The sequence below is a fragment of the Pteropus vampyrus genome, unplaced genomic scaffold (assembly GCF_000151845.1).
Source record: "Pteropus vampyrus isolate Shadow unplaced genomic scaffold, Pvam_2.0 Scaffold58, whole genome shotgun sequence".
NCBI classification, from domain to species: domain Eukaryota; kingdom Metazoa; phylum Chordata; class Mammalia; order Chiroptera; family Pteropodidae; genus Pteropus; species Pteropus vampyrus.
The window spans coordinates 4,942,004-4,949,491 of NW_011888839.1; the positions used below are offsets into that span (position 1 = coordinate 4,942,004).

Sequence of the window (7,488 nt, forward strand, 5' to 3'; positions counted from 1 at the left end):
TCTGGCTTGAGTGACTAGAAAAATACTGGAACCATAAACAGATTTTGGAAATACATGAAATTGTATTTTCTGACCAGTATGCTGTACAACCAAAACAAATATAAAAAGTAATGAATGTCAACTGTAATTGAAAAAAAAAGAGAAAGACACACACACACACACACACACACACACACACACACACACAAATATATAGGAAATCGTTTCAAATATATTTAAAACAGATGTGCTAAGGCCTGAATTGAAGAAGGAAGTTTGATGCATAATAACTTTGATATGGGACATATAGGAGGATAGTAGCTGTAAATTTATATACGAATCTCAGATTAAGGGTGTAGCTAAAATTTATATAATTTTACATGATACTATTGTGATAAAATCTTTAAAAATGAGAAAGGTAAAGCAAAATTATTTAATTTCCATGTAGTTTTCTGTGGTTAAGCTGAACCAAAAGTTTAAATTGCTTTATTCATTCATCTATACCAAATCTAAAATATCGTTCTTTATAATAAAATAATCTCAACAAAATTATAGTATTGACAATAATATTGGCAATAAAAAAGAATATGACGATTAAAATACTTAAGAATATTACAATTTTATTTCTGTTGGATTTCACAAAGGATAAAGGAAGCAGGTGTGTGTGTATGTGAGTGTGTGTGTATGTGTAATTATGTGGTAAAAACAAGATTCTGGTCATTTACAAAGCCTTTAAAGACTGAGAACCTAAGATTTGAAAAATTAAGCTTGATTTCACATTAAAACACACAGTTTTTTTGTTTTTTTTTTCCTCTATGGTAACACCACCAATAGTTGTCTGTTTATCTAGCTAATCTGGGGATCTAAGAGAATATGAGAAGTTTTTTAAATAAAACACATTAAGTTATTAAGACAAGATTAAAAAGGAGAAATGCAGTGCCAGTATAATCCTGGAAATAGAAGAAAAAAAATATGGTGAGAAAAGATTTGGTTGCATTCGAACAAGCTGGCTGCAGTAATAGAGGATGAGGAGACTGAGTTTGAATGAGGCACTCTCATCTCACATGTTAGCATTTAAGTAGTACTTATACATAAAACTGCTTAGAAATGTTGTAGGGGTTGCTAAGAATGAAAATCTATTTTCTTCAAGAAGCTACAGTGCCCAGGTTTCCAAGACCAAATGCTAACAACTCTCTAAGAACTCCATGCTTCACAGTTCTTTTGTGACAATGGAAAGAGAAGAATCAAAGTGAAAACTTATTGCAGTAGCAGATTTAAAGCCCTAGAAATCTGCTTTTGCTGATATTATAGAAGAAGCTGCAGAACCATTTAGGGAATGATTCAGTCACTTCTGACTTTTGTTCAGCAAGTCCTTTCATTGTCCTTGGGACTTTGCTACCAGATAAGCTTCCTGTATCTGTAGGCTGTGACAAAAGCTTTACAAGCTTAAGCAAGTAAACTCAGTGCTGAAATATACAACCTTCTATGAAGTGCTAAAAAAATAAAATTTAGAAAAAGACTGTTACAGATGCAAGCACATTTGTTAAACCATTGAGCAATAGGGAAGAAAGAAACTTCTTAAGAATAGGTGACTTTTCTGAAAAGTAACCAAATTCATAGTAATTTGCACACTAAAGTGCTTCTAGTCATCAACAGAAAGAATATATATGGTGGCTTTTAAGTGCTAGTAATCTTTTGATGGACAAAAATCAGTTATGATACAGGAACAGTACAGTGGGGAGCACTCAATATATTTAGACAGGCCTAAGAAAAATCTATTGAAAACCAAAAAAAAGAGAAAAAAATAGGCATTTCCTATATGAACTTCTTACATATACAGTCGCCTAATATTGCCTCTAGTTAGTGGATCAACAGCAGTATGGACAACAGGATGAGGTTATAAACTGAAAATGTAGCACACATCATTCCTCAAAAGTCCTCAATATTTCTTTCAGAATTAGTATTTTTGTTATTATTTTTGGCAATTAGGAATATATGTTTTGACAATCTCTATGAAATAAGTGAAATCATCATTAATAAAAACATGATTCTAAGGTTTATATTTTTAGTTCCATTAATAATGATAACCACAAGAAGCAAAGGATTTTAATAACAAATAAACATAAAATTTGAAGACCAGAGTTGTAATATGAGGAATATTAAGAAGAAGGCATAAATAGACTTGCAGGTGAAGTTACAAAAATTTCTAAATTGTATGAGATCATGAATCTTAATTCAAAACAAAAAAAAGTTAAGCATTTAAAAAATTGTTTAGAGATTCCTAAAATGATTTCATTCTATAATATAACTACATTCTGTACACATACTGTGTATCATGTGTAGGTTGTTGTTGAAAAGGAGTAAAAATATTTGTAAATAAGATGCTTAATTTCAATTCTTAAGAGAAAAAAATGAAATAAACCCCAATACTCTTTTGATTGCCCAGGAAAATCTGAGATTATGGTTTAAAGAGGCTAAAAGAAAACTGAGTACTAAATTAGGAGAGAAGAGAAATGAGAGGCCCAAGATATTCAAGCAAGAGTAGCCTAAATCCTGTCCTCTGAAGATGAGTACATCTAGATATTTGGGAACATACCCATAAGAGCATCATAGTGCTCAAGCATGTGTAGAATTTATGGATGAGAAGCATTGCTTTAGGTGAGCAATTCTTAATCAAGATACTATTTTGTTCCTAAACTATAGTCGTTAGACTTTTCCACGGTGGGCCACTAGAGCTTTCATCTTACAAGTACTGTTTGCTCAAGTTAGCTATACAAATTGGTTGAAAACCCACTACTCTACTTTATAGAAATGTGACCATGAGTAACTTAGTTAAGCAATTTGGATATCAGCTTTCTTATCTGCAAAGTAATATTAATAATGGTATCTAGCTCGAAAGGTTATTATGACAATTAAATAAGTAAATTCATGCTTTGAACAATGCCTAGCAGATAGTAGGCATACAAAAAAAAAAAAGTCTTCTCTTATTCTTTAGTAATGGACCATATTCATATAATCAAATTTGATGAAGCTGAGAAGCAGACCAAAGCACCAGCCCCAATCATGGTCTTCTTTCAATTTTGAAAATTTTCCAAGATATTTCTTGCTTGAGAGCTCTTTCACATGCTCTTCTCTGCCAAGAATACTACTTTTCCCTTTCTTTACCTTGCTAATTCCTTCTCAAACCTCAAGTGTCAGCTGTCTATTCTTCTGCAGTAAGGCCTAACCTGACTTGTTCCTTCATTCTTGATCCCAGTAAAACTCAGGACCATCCTGTAAAAGGCATCATTCCAATTTTCTTTCTCTTATATTCTAATCACAGGGGTGTATGTGTGTGTGTGTAATTTTCCCTATAATCCTTACCATTTTCTAAGCTCCATGAGGAAAAAGACCATGTCTATTTTTTAATCAAATATAGCTTTTAGCACAATGCTTGTTATATTGTCATCACTGAATATATATTTATTAAATAAAATAATGAATAAATAAAATAAATAAATGAATATATTCATGTGAAATGAAACTGATTATGATTAATACACTGATACTGTTGTATTCTAGAATATCTTACTGCTTTTTTTAAAGTCATGTAAAAAAAGTGTTGAATAAGAAGCATAAGTGAACTTCTCTTTGTGCAGATGTTATTATTCATAACACAGCCAGAATTTTCTCTGAGATTTTCCAAGAGAGAAAAAGACAATATAATCATAACATAAATCAAATGATCATAAACTCCTTATAATATCAATTAAATATCAATAAATTACACCAAGCATAAGGCTTACATAAATAAGGTAAATAATCTCTTCAAGTCTGTTCTTTTGTTAATTGTGGATACTTTGTGAACAGAGTATTCAGAAAAATAATTTATTTCAACTAAGTGACATAAAAACAAATAAAGTAATTTTCATTTTAATAAACATCAGGATCTCTTAGAAACCAGTAGAGTGATATACCTTAAAATATAAATAACCTATTTATTAAAAATATAAGCTTAGCGTATGTTCCACAGTTGATCCTACATCTTAGTTATATAATGATCTGAGCAGTAGTTCTCAACCATCATTATAGATCAGAATTACTTGTGAAACTAAGAAAAAAATAAATATGTCCAAGATCTGAAGCCCAGAAATAATATTTTAAAGGTATGGAGCATGCTTTGGGTAGCAGTAATTTTTTAAAAAGCTTTATACGTAGCTCTGATATGAAGGTAATATTAAATACCACTTGTTTACTGATGCAAAATTATTTACTGTTGAGAAAAAATGTCTGAATTTTTCTGTCTTACAAAACAACCCTAAGTAATTAAACAAAATTCAGAAATTATATGTTTACTCTTAATCATCTATAAGAAGTTTGCAATAAATTGAAAAATATTTGAAAGTAGTCTTTTGGAAGTTGCTTAGCTCCTCTAATTTTCCATTTAATTAAATACCATTTATTTGATTAAATTTGGTAAATATTTATTGAGTGCTTTCTGTGCCCAAAGCACTTTTTTCTGAAACTGAGAGATCAAAAAAATGGAAAATTTGATCATTGGCCTTGCACAAATTCATGTCACAGATATTTTCTAAAATAAAGAAAAATGCTTGGTAAGTATCATGATAAAGTATTGTGACACATAAAATGTATGTATCATGTACCCTCCAACCCCTGCCACACGCAGACAACTTAATGGAGAGATCAGACAGTTTCATGGAGTGGGTGTCATTGGAGATGTGTTTGGAAGAATATATAGGATTTTCACAGGGGAACAGAAAGAACTGAGCAAATATCTGGAGCCGTAAAATAAGTGATAGATTTAAAAGTTTGACTGGATCAAGGCGAATATAGAAGAGTATGGAGTGGATTGCTGAAGACCACAGATGTCTCCTGCACAGTATTCTTTATGAGTACTGTAGAGGCACATGTGGTATAAAAATAGAAGATATAGTCATACCCTATTCTTACATAGAATGTTCAGTCGTCTGGAAAAAAAATTGAGGATGTGAAATAATTAAAGAATAGCATAATATTAATATTAAATATAAAGTGCTGATAAGTACTATAATATCTCAGAAATAGAGAAAAACATATTGCAGACAAAGGGAACAGAGCTAACACAATCACGATAGTCAGGTGACTGGTTATACCAGTTCAGTTAAAACACAGGTATCCTGAATAGGAGTAATGGACAATGAGAATAGAAAGGTGAAGGAAGACAAGAATATAGAAGGATTTGAACATCAGGGTCAATGTTGGGGAATTTTTAATGGTTAATATGGATACACTAAAGACTTGTAAGCAAGGAAGTAGAGACATTACAAAATAAGATCTTTAAGCTGAAGAGCAGGGTGCATTGCAAAGGAGAAAGGCCATCTGGAGGAGGGACAATTACGTGGTTACTGTAATAGTCCTAGAAGGAAGTAATGAGATCCAGAACATACCGGAAGAAAAAGCATCCTGAAAGAACATTTCAACTAAAGAATAGAGCTAGTGGATTTATAGGTATGAGAATTATTTTTGAAAAGAGAGGAAGATATAAAGTTAACTTAAAGAGAATTTAGGAAGTTTAGATATGATAGGAAGGAAGTGTTCACTGAGATTCCTAGCAGGAAAGTGATTTTAAAAACATATGAGATTCCACCACTGTCATTTAGTGATTAGCAGCTTTCCTTCATTATCAAGAGTCTTTAACCCAAACTATTTTATTTTGACATGCCTAGAGATCTGACATCTTTGTTGTTACTAAAAAGACAAGATTATAAATTCCTCCTGGCTTGATTTCCCACCATAAATCAAATTTAAAAATTATATAAATGCTAGAAGTATGTGGTGGTTTGTTCAGGACATTAATCTCACATTCTTATTTGCTACCTGGGAAGGTACAAGAACTAGCATCGATAAGCTTATTCTGTAGGTAAAATCACTGACTAAATAACATAAGAGCCCCTAGCTTATGCTAAAATTAAAATTCTCATTTGCAAATGGTGTAGTAGGCATATGTGAACATTACTGTGTGATCTAAGAAAAATATATAATTGCGAGAGGGACAAAAATATTTAATATTAATTTAATTCTGTTAGTGGTGAAAGTATTTCTGGCTTAAAAAAACACTCGTCATTTGATTTCATTATGGAGATTAGCAAAGTAAAAGTAATTCTTCATGTTAAAAACAATTAAATTGAAAGCAAGATTAAATATAATTATTATAGAAAAAATCCTGAAAATTACATAGCACACTCTCTGATATATATTTGCAGGAAATGAAATCAGAAGCAAAGTTCACATGCAGGTCCTCACATAATTATATTTATACAGTTGCATATCTATGTATTTTTCAAATCTTAACACTGACAATTCTTCAATAGTAACTAATTTTGTAGAAATGTAAAGATTTCCAGTAATATATAAAGCTATATTATTAATCAATGTAAGCAGTCCAAACAATATAATTTGCCTCATTGAAGACTAACAAAATAAAACTGTGACTAAATTAACATTGACTCATCTGTTATGCAGTAATTGCTAAATAACTGTAAAATATATTACATTCTGTTCATTATTGTTCCAATTATAATCTCCTTTTCTATCCATTTCCATGGTTATCTAGATATTATCTAAAAAGAATAGAAAAACATATACTTACCAAAATGGTGGTGACGATCAAAGAACGATTAGATAAGGAATCTGTGATGTTGGCTGGCTTCCCTTTTTGACTTTCTGTCATATTCAGGCCACTGGCTGGATCCCAAGTTCCAATCTATAAAATAGCATACGTACTTTGTAAATTGTCCAGCAAGCACCTGAGACAGAGTACCGCCAGAGAAAGTTAAGACTGCTAACGCTTATTATTCATCTCTGCTGCATTATCCACTGTCATTAAAGTAAAGGCTGCTTGTTTTAAGCATGATCCACCATTCTGTGAAGTATGTCCAGTGAAGTGTGACATTAAAGAACAAAATGATCCACTGCACTTCGACAGTCAGTGTGGGAGTTTAATTTTCCATTCAAACTTTCATTCACCAAGATAAACCACATTTGATGATACCTTGATAGCTGGTTAGAAACTCATTAATAGTGCATATCTTTTACTATAATAGATCTGTCTCATCTTCTCATTATAAAGATAACATGTCATATTACATGGACAAAGCTAAAAGACAGCAAAACCTGGGGATCCAGGATAAATTAATAGGTAAAGGCAGACTTAAGAGAGGCATTGATTGGTATTCTCCATAACCCCCACTAGGGCAAAATCATACCTGGAATTACCTTTAGAGCTTTTAAAAATACACATTTGCAGCTTTTAAAATACTCAGAAAAAAAAAATCGTAGCACAATCTCACCTTTTAACTCATTCCAATAGTTACACCTGTGTTCTATTTAATATGTATTTTAATTTATCTAATACCCTCTGATAGATTAGGCCATATACTTTCAGTGTTCAGACATTTTATACCCACTGAACACAGCCTATGGAATAACACAGACACACATGTTTATATAAACATGGTATGCTACTAAAAG

At 31.5% G+C, this 7,488-nt stretch overlaps 1 protein-coding gene across 3 annotated transcripts in view; it reads right to left on the reverse strand.

Annotated features, from left to right (window-relative positions):
* The window catches only part of GRIK2 (glutamate ionotropic receptor kainate type subunit 2), a 580,378-nt gene that overhangs the window by 221,404 nt on the left and 351,486 nt on the right, over positions 1-7,488 (reverse strand). The gene's annotated exons all lie outside the window — the stretch shown is intronic.